Here is a 22421-nt window from a genome sequence, read left to right as displayed (position 1 = left end):
TGGGTCAGGAGCAGTGACAATGGGGATGAGGAGCAGTAACAATGGGGATGAGGAGCATTGCCAGGGGTGAGTCAGGAGCAGTGACAATGGGGATGAGGAGCATAGCCAGGGGTGGGCCAGGAGCAGTGACAATGGGGATGAGGAGCAATGCCAGGGGCGGGTCAGGAGCAGTGACAATGGGGATGAGGAGCAATGCCAGGGGTGGGTCAGGAGCAGTGACGATGGGAATGAGGAGCATTGCCAGGGGTGGGTCAGGAGCAGTGACAATGCGGATGAGGAGCAATGCCAGGGGTGAGTCTGGAGCAGTGACAATGGGGATGAGGAGCATTGCCAGCGGTGGGTCTGGAGCAGTGACAATGGGGATGAGGAGCATTGCCAGGGGTGGGTCAGGAGCAGTGACAATGGAAATGAGGAGCATTGCCAGGGGTGGGTCTGGAGCAGTGACAATGGGGATGAGGAGCATTGCCAGGGGTGGGTCAGGAGCAGTGACAGTGGGGATGAGGACCAATGCCAGGGGTGGGTCAGGAGCAGTGACAATGGGGATGAGGAGCATTGCCAGGGATGGGTCAGGAGCAGCGGCAATGGGGATGAGGAGCAATGCCAGGGGTGAGTCAGGAGCAGTGACAATGGGGATGAGGAGCAATGCCAGGGGTGAGTCAGGAGCAGTGACAATGGGGATGAGGAGCGATGCCAGGGGTGGGTCAGGAGCAGTCACAATGGGGATGAGGAGCAATGCCAGGGGTGAGTCAGGAGCAGTGACAATGGGGATGAGGAGCAATGCCAGGGGTGGGTCAGGAGCAGTGACAATGGGGATGAGGAGCATTGCCAGGGGTGGGTCAGGAGCAGTGACAATGGGGATGAGGAGCATTGCCAGGGGTGGGTCAGGAGCAGTGACAATGGGGATGAGGAGCATTGCCAGGGGTGGGTCAGGAGCAGTGACAATGGGGATGAGGAGCATTGCCAGGCATGGGTCAGGAGCAGTGACAATGGGGATGAGGACCAATTCCAGGGGTGAGTCAGGAGCAGTGACAATGGGGATAAGGAGCGATGCCAGGGGTGAGTCAGGAGCAGTGACAATGGGGATGAGGCGCAATGCCAGGGGTGAGTCAGGAGCAGTGACAATGGGGATGAGGAGCAATGCCAGAGGTGGGTCAGGAGCAGTGACGGTGCGGATGAGGAGGAATGCCAGGGGCGGGTCACGAGCATGACAATGGAAATGCTGAGCATTGCCAGGGGTGGGTCAGGAGCAGTGACAGTGGGGATGAGGATCAATGCCAGGGGTGAGTCAGGAGCAGTGACAATGGGGATGAGGAGCGATGCCAGGGGTGGGTCAGGAGCAGTGACAATGGGGATGAGGAGCAATGTCAGGGGTAAGTCAGGAGCAGTGACAATGGGGATGAGGAGCGATGCCAGGGGTGGGTCAGGAGCAGTGACAATGGGGATGAGGAGCATTGCCAGGGGTGGGTCAGGAGCAGTGACAATGGGGATGAGGAGCAATGCCAGGGGTGGGTCAGGAGCAGTGACAATGGGAATGAGGAGCATTGCCAGGGGTGGGTCTGGAGCAGTGACAATGGGGATGAGGAGCATTGCCAGGGGTGGGTCAGGAGCAGTGACAATGGAAATGAGCATTGCCAGGGGTGGGTCAGGAGCAGGGACAGTGGGGATGAGAAGCAATGCCAGCGGTGGGTCAGGAGCAGTGACAATGGGGATGAGGAGCATTGCCAGGGGTGGGTCAGGAGCAGTGACAATGGGGATGAGGAGCAATGCCAGGGGTTGGTCAGGAGCAGTGACAATGGGGATGAGGAGCAATGCCAGGGGTGAGTCTGGAGCAGTGGCAATGGGGATGAGGAGCATTGCCAGGGGTGGGTCTGGAGCAGTGACAATGAGGATGAGGAGCATTGCCAGGGGTGGGTCAGGAGCAGTGACAATGGAAATGAGGAGCATTGCCAGGGGTGGGTCTGGAGCTGTGACAGTGGGGATGAGGAGCATTGCCAGGGGTGGGTCAGGAGCAGTGACAGTGGGGATGAGGACCAATGCCAGGGGTGGGTCAGGAGCAGTGACAATGGGGATGAGGAGCATTGCCAGGGATGGGTCAGGAGCAGCGGCAATGGGGATGAGGAGCAATGCCAGGGGTGAGTCAGGAGCAGTGACAATGGGGATGAGGAGCAATGCCAGGGGTGAGTCAGGAGCAGTGACAATGGGGATGAGGAGCGATGCCAGGGGTGGGTCAGGAGCAGTGACAATGGGGATGAGGAGCAATGCCAGGGGTGAGTCAGGAGCAGTGACAATGGGGATGAGGAGCAATGCCAGGGGTGGGTCAGGAGCAGTGACAATGGGGATGAGGAGCATTGCCAGGGGTGGGTCAGGAGCAGTGACAATGGGGATGAGGAGCATTGCCAGGGGTGGGTCAGGAGCAGTGACAATGGGGATGAGGAGCATTGCCAGGGGTGGGTCAGGAGCAGTGACAATGGGGATGAGGAGCATTGCCAGGCATGGGTCAGGAGCAGTGACGATGGGGATGAGGAGCAATGCCAGGGGTGAGTCAGGAGCAGTGACAATGGGGATAAGGAGCGATGCCAGGGGTGAGTCAGGAGCAGTGACAATGGGGATGAGGAGCAATGCCAGGGGTGAGTCAGGAGCAGTGACAATGGGGATGAGGAGCAATGCCAGAGGTGGGTCAGGAGCAGTGACAGTGCGGATGAGGAGCAATGCCAGGGGCGGGTCACGAGCATGACAATGGAAATGCTGAGCATTGCCAGGGGTGGGTCAGGAGCAGTGACAGTGGGGATGAGGAGCAATGCCAGGGGTGAGTCAGGAGCAGTGACAATGGGGATGAGGAGCGATGCCAGGGGTGGGTCAGGAGCAGTGACAATGGGGCTGAGGAGCAATGTCAGGGGTAAGTCAGGAGCAGTGACAATGGGGATGAGGAGCGATGCCAGGGGTGGGTCAGGAGCAGTGACAATGGGGATGAGGAGCATTGCCAGGGGTGGGTCAGGTGCAGTGACAATGGGGATGAGCAATGCCAGGGGTGGGTCAGGAGCAGTGACAATGGGGATGAGGAGCATTGCCAGGGGTGAGTCAGGAGCAGTGACAATGGGGATGAGGAGCATAGCCAGTGGTGGGTCAGGAGCAGTGACAATGGGGATGAGGAGCAATGCCAGGGGTGAGTCAGGAGCAGTGACAATGGGGATGAGGAGCGATGCCAGGGGTGGGCCAGGAGCAGTGACAATGGGGATGAGGAGCATTGCCAGGGGTGGGCCAGGAGCAGTGACAATGGGGATGAGGAGCAATGCCAGGGGTGGACCAGGAGCAGTGACAATGGGGATGAGGAGCATTGCCAGGGGTGAGTCAGGAGCAGTGACAATGGGGATGAGGAGCAATGCCAGGGGTGGGTCAGGAGCAGTGACAATGGGGACGAGGAGCAATGCCAGGGGTGGGTCAGGAGCAGTGACATTGGGGATGAGGAGCAATGCCAGGGGTGGGTCAGGAGCAGTGACAATGGGAATGAGGAGCATTGCCAGGGGTGGGTCTGGAGCAGTGACAATGGGGATGAGGAGCATTGCCAGGGGTTGGTCAGGAGCAGTGACAATGGAAATGAGGAGCATTGCCAGGGGTGGGTCTGGAGCAGTGACAATGGGGATGAGGAGCATTGCCAGGGGTGGGTCAGGAGCAGTGGCAATGGAAATGAGGAGCATTGCCAGGGGTGGGTCAGGAGCAGTGACAGTGGGGATGAGGAGCAATGCCAGGGGTGGGTCAGGAGCAGTGACAATGGAAATGAGGAGCATTGCCAGGGGTGGGTCTGGAGCAGTGACAATGGGGATGAGGAGCATTGCCAGGGGTGGGTCAGGAACAGTGACAATGGAAATGAGGAGCATTGCCAGGGGTGGGTCTGGAGCAGTGACAATGAGGATCAGGAGCATTGCCAGGGGTGGGTCAGGAGCAGTGACAATGGAAATGAGGAGCATTGCCAGGGGTGGGTCTGGAGCAGTGACAATGGGGATGAGGAACAATGCCAGGGGTGAGTCAGGAGCAGTGACAATGAGGATGAGGAGCGATGCCAGGGGTGGGTCAGGAGCAGTGACAATGGAAATGAGGAGCAATGCCAGGGGTGGGTCAGGAGCAGCGACAATGGGGATGAGGAGCAATGCCAGGGGTGGCTCAGGAGCAGTGACAATGGGGATGAGGAGCAATGCCAGGGGTGGGTCAGGAGCAGTGACAGTGGGGATGAGGAGCAATGCCAGGGGTGGGTCAGGAGCAGTGACAATGGGGATGAGGAGCATTGCCAGGGATGGGTCAGGAGCAGCGACAATGGGGATGAGGAGCAATGCCAGGGGTGAGTCAGGAGCAGTGACAATGCGGATGAGGAGCAATGCCAGGGGTGAGTCAGGAGCAGTGACAATGGGGATGCGGAGCGATGCCAGGGGTGGGTCAGGAGCAGTGACAATGGGGATGAGGAGCAATGCCGGGGTGAGTCAGGAGCAGTGACAATGGAGATGAGGAGCGATGCCAGAGGTGGGTCAGGAGCAGTGACAATGGGGATGATGAGCATTGCCAGGGGTGGGCCAGGAGCAGTGAAAATGGGAATGAGGAGCATTGCCAGAGGTGGGTCAGGAGCAGTGACAATGGGGATGAGGGGCATTGCCAGGGGTGGGCCTGGAGCAGTGACAATTGCAATGAAGAGCAATGCCAGGGGTGGTCAGGAGCAGTGACAATGGGGATGAGGAGCATTGCCAGGGGTGTGTCAGGAGCAGTGACAATGGGGATGAGGAGCATTGCCAGGGGTGGGCCAGGAGCAGTGACAATGGGGATGAGGAGCAATGCCAGGGGTGGGTCAGGAGCAGTGACAATGGCGATGAGGAGCAATGCCAGGGGTGGGTAAGGAGCAGAGTGACAATGGGGATGAGGAGCATTGCCAGGGTTGTGTCAGGAGCATTGACAATGGGGATGAGGAGCGATGCCAGGGGTGGGCCAGGAGCAGTGACAATGGGGATGAGGAGCATTGCCAGGGGTGGGCCAGGAGCAGTGACAATGGGGATGAGGAGCAATGCCAGGGGTGGGTCAGGAGCAGTGACAATGGGGATGAGGAGCAATGCCAGGAGTGGGCCAGGAGCAGTGACAATGGGGATGATGAGCATTGCCAGGGATGGGTCAGGTGCAGCGGCAATTGCAATGAAGAGCAATGCCAGGGGTGGGTCAGGAGCAGTGACAATGGGGATGAGGAGAAATGCCAGGGGTGGGTCAGGAGCAGTGACAATGGGGATGAGGAGCGATGCCAGGGGTGGGTCAGGAGCAGTGACAATGGGGATGAGGAGCAATGCCAGGGGTGAGTCAGGAGCAGTGACAATGGGGATCAGGAGCGATGCCAGGGGTGGGTCAGGAGCAGTGACAATGGTGATGATGAGCATTGCCAGGGGTGGGCCAGGAGCAGTGAAAATGGGGATGAGGAGCATTGCCAGAGGTGGGTCAGGAGCAGTGACAATGGGGATGAAGAGCATTGCCAGGGGTGGGCCAGGAGCAGTGACAATGGGGATGAGGAGCAATGCCAGGGGTGGGTCAGGAGCAGTGACAATGGGGATGAGGAGCGATGCCAGGGGTGGGTAAGGAGCAGTGACAATGGGGATGAGGAGCAATGCCAGGGGTGGGTCAGGAGCAGTGACAATGGGGATGAGGAGCAATGCCAGGGGTGAGTCTGGAACAGTGACAATGGGGATGAGGAGCATTGCCAGGGGTGGGTCTGGAGCAGTGACAATGAGGATGAGGAGCATTGCCAGGGGTGGGTCAGGAGCAGTGACAATGGAAATGAGGAGCATTGCCAGGGGTGGGTCTGGAGCAGTGACAATGGGGATGAGGAGCATTGCCAGGGGTGGGTCAGGAGCAGTGACAATGGAAATGAGGAGCATTGCCAGGGGTGGGTCAGGAGCAGTGACAGTGGGGATGAGGAGCAATGCCGGGTGGGTCAGGAGCAGTGACAATGGGGATGAGGAGCATTGCCAGGGGTGGGTCAGGAGCAGTGACAATGGGGATGAGGAGCAATGCCAGGGGTGAGTCAGGAGCAGTGACAATGGGGATGAGGAGCAATGCCAGGGGTGAGTCAGGAGCAGTGATAATGGGGATGAGGAGCGATGCCAGGGGTGGGTCAGGAGCAGTGACAATGGCGATGAGGAGCAATGCCAGGGGTGAGTCAGGAGCAGTGACAATGGGGATCAAGAGCGATGCCAGGGGTGGGTCAGGAGCAGTGACAATGGAAATGAGGAGCATTGCCAGGGGTGGGTCAGGAGCAGTGACAATGGGGATGAGGAGCGTTGCCAGGGGTGGGTCAGGAGCAGTGACAGTGGGGATGAGGAGCGATGCCAGGGGTGGGTAAGGAGCAGTGACAATGGGGATGAGGAGCAATGCCAGGGGTGGGTCAGGAGCAGTGACAATGGGGATGAGGAGCATTGCCAGGGGTGGGTCTGGAGCAGTGACAATGAGGATGAGGAGCATTGCCAGGGGTGGGTCAGGAGCAGTGACAATGGAAATGAGGAGCATTGCCAGAGGTGGGTCTGGAGCAGTGACAATGGGGATGAGGAGCAATGCCGGGTGTGTCAGGAGCAGTGACAATGGGGATGAGGAGCATTGCCAGGGGTGGGTCAGGAGCAGTGACAATGGGAATGAGGAGCAATGCCAGGGGTGAGTCAGGAGCAGTGACAATGGGGATGAGGAGCAATGCCAGGGGTGAGTCAGGAGCAGTGACAATGGGGATGAGGAGCGATGCCAGGGGTGGGTCAGGAGCAGTGACAATGGGGATGAGGAGCAATGCCAGGGGTGAGTCAGGAGCAGTGACAATGGGGATCAGGAACGATGCCAGGGGTGGGTCAAGAGCAGTGACAATGGGGATGATGAGCATTGCCAGGGGTGGGCCAGGAGCAGTGAAAATGGGGATGGGGAGCATTGCCAGAGGTGGGTCAGGAGCAGTGACAATGGGGATGAGGAGCATTGCCAGGGGTGGGTCTGGAGCAGTGACAATTGCAATGAAGAGCAATGCCAGGGGTGGGTCAGGAGCAGTGACAATGGGGATGAGGAGCAATGCCAGGGGTGGGTCAGGAGCAGTGACAATGGGGATGAGGAGCGATGCCAGGGGTGGGTCAGGAGCAGTGACAATGGGGATGAGGAGCAATGCCAGGGGTGAGTCAGGAGCAGTGACAATGGGGATCAGGAGCGATGCCAGGGGTGGGTCAGGAGCAGTGACAATGGGGATGAGGAGCAATGCCAGGGGTGAGTCAGGAGCAGTGACAATGGGGATCAGGAGCGATGCCAGGGGTGGGTCAGGAGCAGTGACAATGGGGATGAGGGGCATTGCCAGGGGTGGGCCTGGAGCAGTGACAATTGCAATGAAGAGCAATGCCAGGGGTGGTCAGGAGCAGTGACAATGGGGATGAGGAGCATTGCCAGGGGTGTGTCAGGAGCAGTGACAATGGGGATGAGGAGCATTGCCAGGGGTGGGCCAGGAGCAGTGACAATGGGGATGAGGAGCAATGCCAGGGGTGGGTCAGGAGCAGTGACAATGGCGATGAGGAGCAATGCCAGGGGTGGGTAAGGAGCAGAGTGACAATGGGGATGAGGAGCATTGCCAGGGTTGTGTCAGGAGCATTGACAATGGGGATGAGGAGCGATGCCAGGGGTGGGCCAGGAGCAGTGACAATGGGGATGAGGAGCATTGCCAGGGGTGGGCCAGGAGCAGTGACAATGGGGATGAGGAGCAATGCCAGGGGTGGGTCAGGAGCAGTGACAATGGGGATGAGGAGCAATGCCAGGAGTGGGCCAGGAGCAGTGACAATGGGGATGATGAGCATTGCCAGGGATGGGTCAGGTGCAGCGGCAATTGCAATGAAGAGCAATGCCAGGGGTGGGTCAGGAGCAGTGACAATGGGGATGAGGAGAAATGCCAGGGGTGGGTCAGGAGCAGTGACAATGGGGATGAGGAGCGATGCCAGGGGTGGGTCAGGAGCAGTGACAATGGGGATGAGGAGCAATGCCAGGGGTGAGTCAGGAGCAGTGACAATGGGGATCAGGAGCGATGCCAGGGGTGGGTCAGGAGCAGTGACAATGGTGATGATGAGCATTGCCAGGGGTGGGCCAGGAGCAGTGAAAATGGGGATGAGGAGCATTGCCAGAGGTGGGTCAGGAGCAGTGACAATGGGGATGAAGAGCATTGCCAGGGGTGGGCCAGGAGCAGTGACAATGGGGATGAGGAGCAATGCCAGGGGTGGGTCAGGAGCAGTGACAATGGGGATGAGGAGCGATGCCAGGGGTGGGTAAGGAGCAGTGACAATGGGGATGAGGAGCAATGCCAGGGGTGGGTCAGGAGCAGTGACAATGGGGATGAGGAGCAATGCCAGGGGTGAGTCTGGAACAGTGACAATGGGGATGAGGAGCATTGCCAGGGGTGGGTCTGGAGCAGTGACAATGAGGATGAGGAGCATTGCCAGGGGTGGGTCAGGAGCAGTGACAATGGAAATGAGGAGCATTGCCAGGGGTGGGTCTGGAGCAGTGACAATGGGGATGAGGAGCATTGCCAGGGGTGGGTCAGGAGCAGTGACAATGGAAATGAGGAGCATTGCCAGGGGTGGGTCAGGAGCAGTGACAGTGGGGATGAGGAGCAATGCCGGGTGGGTCAGGAGCAGTGACAATGGGGATGAGGAGCATTGCCAGGGGTGGGTCAGGAGCAGTGACAATGGGGATGAGGAGCAATGCCAGGGGTGAGTCAGGAGCAGTGACAATGGGGATGAGGAGCAATGCCAGGGGTGAGTCAGGAGCAGTGATAATGGGGATGAGGAGCGATGCCAGGGGTGGGTCAGGAGCAGTGACAATGGCGATGAGGAGCAATGCCAGGGGTGAGTCAGGAGCAGTGACAATGGGGATCAAGAGCGATGCCAGGGGTGGGTCAGGAGCAGTGACAATGGAAATGAGGAGCATTGCCAGGGGTGGGTCAGGAGCAGTGACAATGGGGATGAGGAGCGTTGCCAGGGGTGGGTCAGGAGCAGTGACAGTGGGGATGAGGAGCGATGCCAGGGGTGGGTAAGGAGCAGTGACAATGGGGATGAGGAGCAATGCCAGGGGTGGGTCAGGAGCAGTGACAATGGGGATGAGGAGCATTGCCAGGGGTGGGTCTGGAGCAGTGACAATGAGGATGAGGAGCATTGCCAGGGGTGGGTCAGGAGCAGTGACAATGGAAATGAGGAGCATTGCCAGAGGTGGGTCTGGAGCAGTGACAATGGGGATGAGGAGCAATGCCGGGTGTGTCAGGAGCAGTGACAATGGGGATGAGGAGCATTGCCAGGGGTGGGTCAGGAGCAGTGACAATGGGAATGAGGAGCAATGCCAGGGGTGAGTCAGGAGCAGTGACAATGGGGATGAGGAGCAATGCCAGGGGTGAGTCAGGAGCAGTGACAATGGGGATGAGGAGCGATGCCAGGGGTGGGTCAGGAGCAGTGACAATGGGGATGAGGAGCAATGCCAGGGGTGAGTCAGGAGCAGTGACAATGGGGATCAGGAACGATGCCAGGGGTGGGTCAAGAGCAGTGACAATGGGGATGATGAGCATTGCCAGGGGTGGGCCAGGAGCAGTGAAAATGGGGATGGGGAGCATTGCCAGAGGTGGGTCAGGAGCAGTGACAATGGGGATGAGGAGCATTGCCAGGGGTGGGTCTGGAGCAGTGACAATTGCAATGAAGAGCAATGCCAGGGGTGGGTCAGGAGCAGTGACAATGGGGATGAGGAGCAATGCCAGGGGTGGGTCAGGAGCAGTGACAATGGGGATGAGGAGCGATGCCAGGGGTGGGTCAGGAGCAGTGACAATGGGGATGAGGAGCAATGCCAGGGGTGAGTCAGGAGCAGTGACAATGGGGATCAGGAGCGATGCCAGGGGTGGGTCAGGAGCAGTGACAATGGTGATGATGAGCATTGCCAGGGGTGGGCCAGGAGCAGTGAAAATGGGGATGAGGAGCATTGCCAGAGGTGGGTCAGGAGCAGGGACAATGGGGATGAGGAGCATTGCCAGGGGTGGGTCTGGAGCAGTGACAATTGCAATGAAGAGCAATGCCAGGGGTGGGTCAGGAGCAGTGACAATGGGGATGAGGAGCAATGCCAGGGGAGGGTCAGGAGCAGTGACAATGGGGATGAAGATCATTGCCAGGGGTGGGCCAGGAGCAGTGACAATGGGGATGAGAAGCAATACGAGGGGTGGGTCAGGAGCAGTGACAATGGCGATGAGGAGCAATGCCAGGGGTGGGTAAGGAGCAGAGTGACAATGGGGATGAGGAGCATTGCCAGGGTTGTGTCAGGAGCATTGACAATGGGGATGAGGAGCAATGCCTAGGGGTGGGTCAGGAGCAGTGACAATTGGGATGAGGAGCATTGCCAGGGGTGGGTCAGGAGCAGTGACAATGGGGATGAGGAGCATTGCTAGTGGTGGGTCAGGAGCAGTGACGATGGGGATGAGGAGTGATGCCAGGGGTGGGTCAGGAGCAGTGACAGTGAGGATGGGGAGCAATGCCAGGGGTGGGTCAGGAGCAGTGACAATGGGGATGAGGAGCAATGCCAGGGTTGGGTCAGGAGCAGTGACAATGGGGATGAGAAGCGATTCCAGGGGTGGGTCAGGAGCAGTGACAATGGAAATGAGGAGCATTGCCAGGGGTGGGTCAGGAGCAGTGACAATGGGAATGAGGAGCGTTGCCAGGGGTGGGTCAGGAGCAGTGACAGTGGGGATGAGGAGCGATGCCAGGGGTGGGTCAGGAGCAGTGACAATGGGGATGAGGAGCGATGCCAGGGGTGGGTAAGGAGCAGTGACAATGGGGATGAGGAGCAATGCCAGGGGTGGGTCAGGAGCAGTGACAATGGGGATGAGGAGCATTGCCAGGGGTGGGTCTGGAGCAGTGACAATGAGGATGAGGAGCATTGCCAGGGGTGGGTCAGGAGCAGTGACAATGGAAATGAGGAGCATTGCCAGAGGTGGGTCTGGAGCAGTGACAATGGGGATGAGGAGCAATGCCGGGTGTGTCAGGAGCAGTGACAATGGGGATGAGGAGCATTGCCAGGGGTGGGTCAGGAGCAGTGACAATGGGAATGAGGAGCAATGCCAGGGGTGAGTCAGGAGCAGTGACAATGGGGATGAGGAGCAATGCCAGGGGTGAGTCAGGAGCAGTGACAATGGGGATGAGGAGCGATGCCAGGGGTGGGTCAGGAGCAGTGACAATGGGGATGAGGAGCATTGCCAGGGGTGGGTCTGGAGCAGTGACAATTGCAATGAAGAGCAATGCCAGGGGTGGGTCAGGAGCAGTGACAATGGGGATGAGGAGCAATGCCAGGGGTGGGTCAGGAGCAGTGACAATGGGGATGAGGAGCGATGCCAGGGGTGGGTCAGGAGCAGTGACAATGGGGATGAGGAGCAATGCCAGGGGTGGGTCAGGAGCAGTGACAGTGGGGATGAGGAGCAATGCCAGGGGTGGGTCAGGAGCAGTGACAATGGGGATGAGGAGCATTGCCAGGGATGGGTCAGGAGCAGCGACAATGGGGATGAGGAGCAATGCCAGGGGTGAGTCAGGAGCAGTGACAATGCGGATGAGGACCAATGCCAGGGGTGAGTCAGGAGCAGTGACAATGGGGATGCGGAGCGATGCCAGGGGTGGGTCAGGAGCAGTGACAATGGGGATGAGGAGCAATGCCGGGGTGAGTCAGGAGCAGTGACAATGGGGATGAGGAGCGATGCCAGAGGTGGGTCAGGAGCAGTGACAATGGGGATGAGGGGCATTGCCAGGGGTGGGTCTGGAGCAGTGACAATTGCAATGAAGAGCAATGCCAGGGGTGGTCAGGAGCAGTGACAATGGGGATGAGGAGCAATGCCAGGGGTGTGTCAGGAGCAGTGACAATGGGGATGAGGAGCATTGCCAGGGGTGGGCCAGGAGCAGTGACAATGGGGATGAGGAGCAATGCCAGGGGTGGGTCAGGAGCAGTGACAATGGCGATGAGGAGCAATGCCAGAGGTGGGTAAGGAGCAGAGTGACAATGGGGATGAGGAGCAATGCCAGGGGTGTGTCAGGAGCAGTGACAATGGGGATGAGGAGCATTGCCAGGGGTGGGCCAGGAGCAGTGACAATGGGGATGAGGAGCAATGCCAGGGGTGGGTCAGGAGCAGTGACAATGGCGATGAGGAGCAATGCCAGGGGTGGTCAGGAGCAGTGACAATGGGGATGAGGAGCAATGCCAGGGGTGTGTCAGGAGCAGTGAAAATGGGAATGAGGAGCATTGCCAGAGGTGGGTCAGGAGCAGTGACAATGGGGATGAGGGGCATTGCCAGGGGTGGGTCTGGAGCAGTGACAATTGCAATGAAGAGCAATGCCAGGGGTGGTCAGGAGCAGTGACAATGGGGATGAGGAGCAATGCCAGGGGTGTGTCAGGAGCAGTGACAATGGGGATGAGGAGCATTGCCAGGGGTGGGCCAGGAGCAGTGACAATGGGGATGAGGAGCAATGCCAGGGGTGGGTCAGGAGCAGTGACAATGGCGATGAGGAGCAATGCCAGGGGTGGGTAAGGAGCAGAGTGACAATGGGGATGAGGAGCATTGCCAGGGTTGTGTCAGGAGCATTGACAATGGGGATGAGGAGCGATGCCAGGGGTGGGCCAGGAGCAGTGACAATGGGGATGAGCAGCATTGCCAGGGGTGGGCCAGGAGCAGTGACAATGGGGATGAGGAGCAATGCCAGGGGTGGGTCAGGAGCAGTGACAATGGGGATGAGGAGCGATGCCAGGGGTGGGTAAGGAGCAGTGACAATGGGGATGAGGAGCAATGCCAGGGGTGGGTCAGGAGCAGTGACAATGGGGATGAGGAGCAATGCCAGGTGTGAGTCTGGAACAGTGACAATGCGGATGAGGAGCATTGCCAGGGGTGGGTCTGGAGCAGTGACAATGAGGATGAGGAGCATTGCCAGGAGTGGGTCAGGAGCAGTGACAATGGAAATGAGGAGCATTGCCAGGGGTGGGTCTGGAGCAGTGACAATGGGGATGAGGAGCATTGCCAGGGGTGGGTCAGGAGCAGTGACAATGGAAATGAGGAGCATTGCCAGGGGTGGGTCAGGAGCAGTGACAGTGGGGATGAGGAGCAATGCCGGGTGGGTCAGGAGCAGTGACAATGGGGATGAGGAGCATTGCCAGGGGTGGGTCAGGAGCAGTGACAATGGGGATGAGGAGCAATGCCAGGGGTGAGTCAGGAGCAGTGACAATGGGGATGAGGAGCAATGCCAGGGGTGAGTCAGGAGCAGTGATAATGGGGATGAGGAGCGATGCCAGGGGTGGGTCAGGAGCAGTGACAATGGCGATGAGGAGCAATGCCAGGGGTGAGTCAGGAGCAGTGACAATGGGGATCAAGAGCGATGCCAGGGGTGGGTCAGGAGCAGTGACAATGGAAATGAGGAGCATTGCCAGGGGTGGGTCAGGAGCAGTGACAATGGGGATGAGGAGCGTTGCCAGGGGTGGGTCAGGAGCAGTGACAGTGGGGATGAGGAGCGATGCCAGGGGTGGGTCAGGAGCAGTGACAATGGGGATGAGGAGCGATGCCAGGGGTGGGTAAGGAGCAGTGACAATGGGGATGAGGAGCAATGCCAGGGGTGGGTCAGGAGCAGTGACAATGGGGATGAGGAGCATTGCCAGGGGTGGGTCTGGAGCAGTGACAATGAGGATGAGGAGCATTGCCAGGGGTGGGTCAGGAGCAGTGACAATGGAAATGAGGAGCATTGCCAGAGGTGGGTCTGGAGCAGTGACAATGGGGATGAGGAGCAATGCCGGGTGTGTCAGGAGCAGTGACAATGGGGATGAGGAGCATTGCCAGGGGTGGGTCAGGAGCAGTGACAATGGGAATGAGGAGCAATGCCAGGGGTGAGTCAGGAGCAGTGACAATGGGGATGAGGAGCAATGCCAGGGGTGAGTCAGGAGCAGTGACAATGGGGATGAGGAGCGATGCCAGGGGTGGGTCAGGAGCAGTGACAATGGGGATGAGGAGCAATGCCAGGGGTGAGTCAGGAGCAGTGACAATGGGGATCAGGAACGATGCCAGGGGTGGGTCAAGAGCAGTGACAATGGGGATGATGAGCATTGCCAGGGGTGGGCCAGGAGCAGTGAAAATGGGGATGGGGAGCATTGCCAGAGGTGGGTCAGGAGCAGTGACAATGGGGATGAGGAGCAATGCCAGGGGTGGGTCAGGAGCAGTGACAATGGGGATGAGGAGCGATGCCAGGGGTGGGTCAGGAGCAGTGACAATGGGGATGAGGAGCAATGCCAGGGGTGAGTCAGGAGCAGTGACAATGGGGATCAGGAGCGATGCCAGGGGTGGGTCAGGAGCAGTGACAATGGTGATGATGAGCATTGCCAGGGGTGGGCCAGGAGCAGTGAAAATGGGGATGAGGAGCATTGCCAGAGGTGGGTCAGGAGCAGGGACAATGGGGATGAGGAGCATTGCCAGGGGTGGGTCTGGAGCAGTGACAATTGCAATGAAGAGCAATGCCAGGGGTGGGTCAGGAGCAGTGACAATGGGGATGAGGAGCAATGCCAGGGGTGGGTCAGGAGCAGTGACAATGGGGATGAAGATCATTGCCAGGGGTGGGCCAGGAGCAGTGACAATGGGGATGAGAAGCAATACGAGGGGTGGGTCAGGAGCAGTGACAATGGCGATGAGGAGCAATGCCAGGGGTGGGTAAGGAGCAGAGTGACAATGGGGATGAGGAGCATTGCCAGGGTTGTGTCAGGAGCATTGACAATGGGGATGAGGAGCAATGCCTAGGGGTGGGTCAGGAGCAGTGACAATTGGGATGAGGAGCATTGCCAGGGGTGGGTCAGGAGCAGTGACAATGGGGATGAGGAGCATTGCTAGTGGTGGGTCAGGAGCAGTGACGATGGGGATGAGGAGTGATGCCAGGGGTGGGTCAGGAGCAGTGACAGTGAGGATGGGGAGCAATGCCAGGGGTGGGTCAGGAGCAGTGACAATGGGGATGAGGAGCAATGCCAGGGTTGGGTCAGGAGCAGTGACAATGGGGATGAGAAGCGATTCCAGGGGTGGGTCAGGAGCAGTGACAATGGAAATGAGGAGCATTGCCAGGGGTGGGTCAGGAGCAGTGACAATGGGGATGAGGAGCGTTGCCAGGGGTGGGTCAGGAGCAGTGACAGTGGGGATGAGGAGCGATGCCAGGGGTGGGTCAGGAGCAGTGACAATGGGGATGAGGAGCGATGCCAGGGGTGGGTAAGGAGCAGTGACAATGGGGATGAGGAGCAATGCCAGGGGTGGGTCAGGAGCAGTGACAATGGGGATGAGGAGCATTGCCAGGGGTGGGTCTGGAGCAGTGACAATGAGGATGAGGAGCATTGCCAGGGGTGGGTCAGGAGCAGTGACAATGGAAATGAGGAGCATTGCCAGAGGTGGGTCTGGAGCAGTGACAATGGGGATGAGGAGCAATGCCGGGTGTGTCAGGAGCAGTGACAATGGGGATGAGGAGCATTGCCAGGGGTGGGTCAGGAGCAGTGACAATGGGAATGAGGAGCAATGCCAGGGGTGAGTCAGGAGCAGTGACAATGGGGATGAGGAGCAATGCCAGGGGTGAGTCAGGAGCAGTGACAATGGGGATGAGGAGCGATGCCAGGGGTGGGTCAGGAGCAGTGACAATGGGGATGAGGAGCATTGCCAGGGGTGGGTCTGGAGCAGTGACAATTGCAATGAAGAGCAATGCCAGGGGTGGGTCAGGAGCAGTGACAATGGGGATGAGGAGCAATGCCAGGGGTGGGTCAGGAGCAGTGACAATGGGGATGAGGAGCGATGCCAGGGGTGGGTCAGGAGCAGTGACAATGGGGATGAGGAGCAATGCCAGGGGTGAGTCAGGAGCAGTGACAATGGGGATCAGGAGCGATGCCAGGGGTGGGTCAGGAGCAGTGACAATGGGGATGAGGATCAATGCCAGGGGTGGGTCAGGAGCAGTGACAGTGGGGATGAGGAGCAATGCCAGGGGTGGGTCAGGAGCAGTGACAATGGGGATGAGGAGCATTGCCAGGGATGGGTCAGGAGCAGCGACAATGGGGATGAGGAGCAATGCCAGGGGTGAGTCAGGAGCAGTGACAATGCGGATGAGGACCAATGCCAGGGGTGAGTCAGGAGCAGTGACAATGGGGATGAGGAGCAATGCCGGGGTGAGTCAGGAGCAGTGACAATGGGGATGAGGAGCGATGCCAGAGGTGGGTCAGGAGCAGTGACAATGGGGATGATGAGCATTGCCAGGGGTGGGCCAGGAGCAGTGAAAATGGGAATGAGGAGCATTGCCAGAGGTGGGTCAGGAGCAGTGACAATGGGGATGAGGGGCATTGCCAGGGGTGGGTCTGGAGCAGTGACAATTGCAATGAAGAGCAATGCCAGGGGTGGTCAGGAGCAGTGACAATGGGGATGAGGAGCAATGCCAGGGGTGTGTCAGGAGCAGTGACAATGGGGATGAGGAGCATTGCCAGGGGTGGGCCAGGAGCAGTGACAATGGGGATGAGGAGCAATGCCAGGGGTGGGTCAGGAGCAGTGACAATGGCGATGAGGAGCAATGCCAGGGGTGGGTAAGGAGCAGAGTGACAATGGGGATGAGGAGCAATGCCAGGGGTGTGTCAGGAGCAGTGACAATGGGGATGAGGAGCATTGCCAGGGGTGGGCCAGGAGCAGTGACAATGGGGATGAGGAGCAATGCCAGGGGTGGGTCAGGAGCAGTGACAATGGCGATGAGGAGCAATGCCAGGGGTGGTCAGGAGCAGTGACAATGGGGATGAGGAGCAATGCCAGGGGTGTGTCAGGAGCAGTGAAAATGGGAATGAGGAGCATTGCCAGAGGTGGGTCAGGAGCAGTGACAATGGGGATGAGGGGCATTGCCAGGGGTGGGTCTGGAGCAGTGACAATTGCAATGAAGAGCAATGCCAGGGGTGGTCAGGAGCAGTGACAATGGGGATGAGGAGCAATGCCAGGGGTGTGTCAGGAGCAGTGACAATGGGGATGAGGAGCATTGCCAGGGGTGGGCCAGGAGCAGTGACAATGGGGATGAGGAGCAATGCCAGGGGTGGGTCAGGAGCAGTGACAATGGCGATGAGGAGCAATGCCAGGGGTGGGTAAGGAGCAGAGTGACAATGGGGATGAGGAGCATTGCCAGGGTTGTGTCAGGAGCATTGACAATGGGGATGAGGAGCGATGCCAGGGGTGGGCCAGGAGCAGTGACAATGGGGATGAGCAGCATTGCCAGTGGTGGGCCAGGAGCAGTGACAATGGGGATGAGGAGCAATGCCAGGGGTGGGTCAGGAGCAGTGACAATGGGGATGAGGAGCAATGCCAGGAGTGGGCCAGGAGCAGTGACAATGGGGATGATGAGCATTGCCAGGGATGGGTCAGGTGCAGCGGCAATTGCAATGAAGAGCAATGCCAGGGGTGGGTCAGGAGCAGTGACAATGGGGATGAGGAGAAATGCCAGGGGTGGGTCAGGAGCAGTGACAATGGGGATGAGGAGCGATGCCAGGGGTGGGTCAGGAGCAGTGACAATGGGGATGAGGAGCAATGCCAGGGGTGAGTCAGGAGCAGTGACAATGGGGATCAGGAGCGATGCCAGGGGTGGGTCAGGAGCAGTGACAATGGTGATGATGAGCATTGCCAGGGGTGGGCCAGGAGCAGTGAAAATGGGGATGAGGAGCATTGCCAGAGGTGGGTCAGGAGCAGTGACAATGGGGATGAAGAGCATTGCCAGGGGTGGGCCAGGAGCAGTGACAATGGGGATGAGGAGCCATGCCAGGGGTGGGTCAGGAGCAGTGACAATGGGGATGAGGAGCAATGCCAGGGGTGGGTAAGGAGCAGTGACAATGGGGATGAGGAGCATTGCCAGGGTTGTGTCAGGAGCATTGACAATGGGGATGAGGAGCAATGCCAGGGGTGGGTCAGGAGCAGTGACAATGGGGATGAGGAGCAATGCCAGGGGTGGGTCAGGAGCAGTGACAATGGCGATGAGGAGCATTGCCAGGGTTGTGTCAGGGGCAGTGACAATGCGGATGAGGAGCAATGCCAGGGGTGGGTCAGGAGCAGTGACAATGGGGATGAGGAGCATTGCCAGGGGTGGGTCAGGAGCAGTGACAATGGGGATGAGTAGCATTGCCAGGGGTGGATCTGGAGCAGTGACAATGGGGATGAGGAGCATTGCCAGTGGTGGGTCAGGAGCAGTGACGATGGGGATGAGGAGTGATGCCAGGGGTGGGTCAGGAGCAGTGACAGTGAGGATGAGGAGCAATGCCAGGGGTGGGCAAGGAGCAGTGACAATGGGGCTGAGGAGCAATGCCAGGGGTGGGTCAGGAGCAGTGACAATGGGGATGAGGAGCATTGCCAGGGGTGGGTCAGGAGCAGTGACAATGGGGATGAGGAGCATTGCCAGGGGAGGGTCAGGAGCAGTGACAGTGGGGATGAGGAGCATTGCCAGGGGTGGGTCAGGAGCATTGACAATGGGGATGAGGAGCAATGCCAGGGGTGGGCCAGGAGCAGTGACAATGGGGATGAGGAGCATTGCCAGGGGTGGGTCAGGAGCATTGACAATGGGGATGAGGAGCAATGCCAGGGGTCGGTCAGGAGCAGTGACAATGGGGATGAGGAGCATTGCCAGGGGTGGGTCAGGAGCATTGACAATGGGGATGAGGAGCAATGCCAGGGGTGGGTCAGGAGCAGTGACAATGGGGATGAGGAACAATGCCAGGGTTGGGTCAGGAGCAGTGACAATGGGGATGAGGAGCATTGCCAGGGGTGGGTCTGGAACAATGACAATGGGGATGAGGAGCAATGCCAGGGGTGGGCCAGGAGCAGTGACAATGGGGATGAGGAGCAATGCCAGGGGTGGGCCAGGAGCAGTGACAATGGGGATGAGGAGCATTGCCAGGGGTGGGTCAGGAGCAGTGACAATGGGAATGAGGAGCATTGCCAGGGGTGGGTCAGGAGCAGTGACAATGGAGATTTGGAGCATTGCCAGGGGTGGATATGGAGAAGTGACAATGGGGATGAGGAGCATTGCCAGTGGTGGGTCAGGAGCAGTGATGATGGGGATGAGGAGCAATGCCAGGGGTGGGTCAGGAGCAGTGACAATGGGGATGAGGAGCAATGCGAGGGATGGGTAAGGAGCAGTGACAATGGGGATGAGGAGCAATGCCTGGGGTGGGTCAGGAGCAGTGACAATGGGGATGAGGAGCAATGCCAGGGGTGGGTCAGGAGCAGTGACAATGGGGATGAGGAGCAATGCCAGGGTTGGGTCAGGAGCAGTGACAATGGGGATGAGGAGCATTGCCAGGGGTAGGTTGGAGCAGTGACAATGTGGATGAGGAGCCATTCCAGGGGTGGGTCAGGAGCAGTGACAATGGGGATGAGGAGCAATGCCAGGGGTGAGTCAGGAGCAGTGAGAATGGCGATGAGGAGCATAGCCAGTGGTGGGTCAGGAGCAGTGACAATGGGGATGAGGAGCAATGCCAGGGGTGAGTCAGGAGCAGTGACAATGGAGATGAGAAGCGATGCCAGGGGTGGGACAGGAGCAGTGACAATGGGGATGAGGAGCTTTGCCAGGGGTGGGCCAGGAGCAGTGACAATGGGGATGAGGAGCAATGCCAGGGGTGGGTCAGGAGCAGTGACAATGGGGATGAGGAGCAATGCCAGGAGTGGGCCAGGAGCAGTGACAATGGGGATGAGGAGCATTGCCAGGGGTGAGTCAGGAGCAGTGACAATGGGGATAAGGAGCAATGCCAGGGGTGGGTCAGGAGCAGTGACAATGGGGATGAGGAGCAATGCCAGGGGTGGTTGAGGAGCAGTGACAATGGGTATGAGGAGCAATGCCAGGGGTGGGTCAGGAGCAGTGACAATGGGAATGAGGAGCATTGCCAGGAATGGGTCAGGAGCAGTGACAATGGAGATTTGGAGCATTGCCAGGGGTGGATATGGAAAAGTGACAATGGGGATGAGGAGCATTGCCAGTGGTGGGTCAGGAGCAGTGATGATGGGGATGAGGAGCAATGCCAGGGGTGGGTCAGGAGCAGTGACAATGGGGATGAGGAGCAATGCGAGGGATGGGTAAGGAGCAGTGACAATGGGGATGAGGAGCAATGCCTGGGGTGGGTCAGGAGCAGTGACAATGGGGATGAGGAGGAATGCCAGGGGTGGGTCAGGAGCAGTGACAATGGGGATGAGGAGCAATGCCAGGGTTGGGTCAGGAGCAGTGACAATGGGGATGAGGAGCATTGCCAGGGGTAGGTTGGAGCAGTGACAATGTGGATGAGGAGCAATGCCAGGGGTGGGTCAGGAGCAGTGACAATGGGGATGAGGAGCAATGCCAGGGGCGAGTCAGGAGCAGTGACAATGGGGATGAGGAGCAATGCCAGGGGTGAGTCAGGAGCAGTGACAATGGGGATGAGGAGCTTTGCCAGGGGTGGGCCAGGAGCAGTGACAATAGGGATGAGGAGCAATGCCAGGGGTGAGTCAGGAGCAGTGACAATGGGGATGAGGAGCAATGCCAGGGGTGAGTCAGGAGCAGTGATAATGGGGATGAGGAGCGATGCCAGGGGTGGGTCAGGAGCAGTGACAATGGCGATGAGGAGCAATGTCAGGGGTGAGTCAGGAGCAGTGACAATGGGGATCAAGAGCGATGCCAGGGGTGGGTCAGGAGCAGTGACAATGGGGATGAGGAGCAATGCCAGGGGTGGGTCAGGAGCAGTGACAATGGGGATGAGGAGCATTGCCAGGGGTGGGTCTGGAGCAGTGACAATGAGGATGAGGAGCATTGCCAGGGGTGGGTCAGGAGCAGTGACAATGGAAATGAGGAGCATTGCCAGAGGTGGGTCTGGAGCAGTGACAATGGGGATGAGGAGCAATGCCGGGTGTGTCAGGAGCAGTGACAATGGGGATGAGGAGCATTGCCAGGGGTGGGTCAGGAGCAGTGACAATGGGAATGAGGAGCAATGCCAGGGGTGAGTCAGGAGCAGTGACAATGGGGATGCGGAGCAATGCCAGGGGTGAGTCAGGAGCAGTGACAATGGGGATGAGGAGCAATGCCAGGGGTGGGCCAGGAGCAGTGACAATGGGGATGAGGAGCATTGCCAGGGGTGGGTCAGGAGCAGTGACAATGGGAATGAGGAGCATTGCCAGGGGTGGGTCAGGAGCAGTGACAATGGAGATTTGGAGCATTGCCAGGGGTGGATATGGAGAAGTGACAATGGGGATGAGGAGCATTGCCAGTGGTGGGTCAGGAGCAGTGATGATGGGGATGAGGAGCAATGCCAGGGGTGGGTCAGGAGCAGTGACAATGGGGATGAGGAGCAATGCGAGGGATGGGTAAGGAGCAGTGACAATGGGGATGAGGAGCAATGCCTGGGGTGGGTCAGGAGCAGTGACAATGGGGATGAGGAGCAATGCCAGGGGTGGGTCAGGAGCAGTGACAATGGGGATGAGGAGCAATGCCAGGGTTGGGTCAGGAGCAGTGACAATGGGGATGAGGAGCATTGCCAGGGGTAGGTTGGAGCAGTGACAATGTGGATGAGGAGCCATTCCAGGGGTGGGTCAGGAGCAGTGACAATGGGGATGAGGAGCAATGCCAGGGGTGAGTCAGGAGCAGTGAGAATGGCGATGAGGAGCATAGCCAGTGGTGGGTCAGGAGCAGTGACAATGGGGATGAGGAGCAATGCCAGGGGTGAGTCAGGAGCAGTGACAATGGAGATGAGAAGCGATGCCAGGGGTGGGACAGGAGCAGTGACAATGGGGATGAGGAGCTTTGCCAGGGGTGGGCCAGGAGCAGTGACAATGGGGATGAGGAGCAATGCCAGGGGTGGGTCAGGAGCAGTGACAATGGGGATGAGGAGCAATGCCAGGAGTGGGCCAGGAGCAGTGACAATGGGGATGAGGAGCATTGCCAGGGGTGAGTCAGGAGCAGTGACAATGGGGATAAGGAGCAATGCCAGGGGTGGGTCAGGAGCAGTGACAATGGGGATGAGGAGCAATGCCAGGGGTGGTTGAGGAGCAGTGACAATGGGTATGAGGAGCAATGCCAGGGGTGGGTCAGGAGCAGTGACAATGGGAATGAGGAGCATTGCCAGGAATGGGTCAGGAGCAGTGACAATGGAGATTTGGAGCATTGCCAGGGGTGGATATGGAGAAGTGACAATGGGGATGAGGAGCATTGCCAGTGGTGGGTCAGGAGCAGTGATGATGGGGATGAGGAGCAATGCCAGGGGTGGGTCAGGAGCAGTGACAATGGGGATGAGGAGCAATGCGAGGGATGGGTAAGGAGCAGTGACAATGGGGATGAGGAGCAATGCCTGGGGTGGGTCAGGAGCAGTGACAATGGGGATGAGGAGGAATGCCAGGGGTGGGTCAGGAG

The 22421-nt window shown here is 58.7% G+C and overlaps 1 protein-coding gene across 1 annotated transcript in view; it reads left to right on the top strand.

The window, feature by feature from the left end:
* Nucleotides 1-22421, top strand: part of LOC140406903 (histone-lysine N-methyltransferase SETD1A-like) — a gene marked incomplete at both ends in the record, with an annotated part of 49104 nt that overhangs the window by 18612 nt on the left and 8071 nt on the right. The gene's annotated exons all lie outside the window — the stretch shown is intronic.

The sequence above is a fragment of the Scyliorhinus torazame genome, unplaced genomic scaffold (assembly GCF_047496885.1).
Source record: "Scyliorhinus torazame isolate Kashiwa2021f unplaced genomic scaffold, sScyTor2.1 scaffold_1009, whole genome shotgun sequence".
Taxonomy (NCBI): domain Eukaryota; kingdom Metazoa; phylum Chordata; class Chondrichthyes; order Carcharhiniformes; family Scyliorhinidae; genus Scyliorhinus; species Scyliorhinus torazame.
The sequence above is the reverse complement of the archived record's forward strand: the minus strand, read 5'-3'. Positions and strand labels throughout refer to the sequence as shown.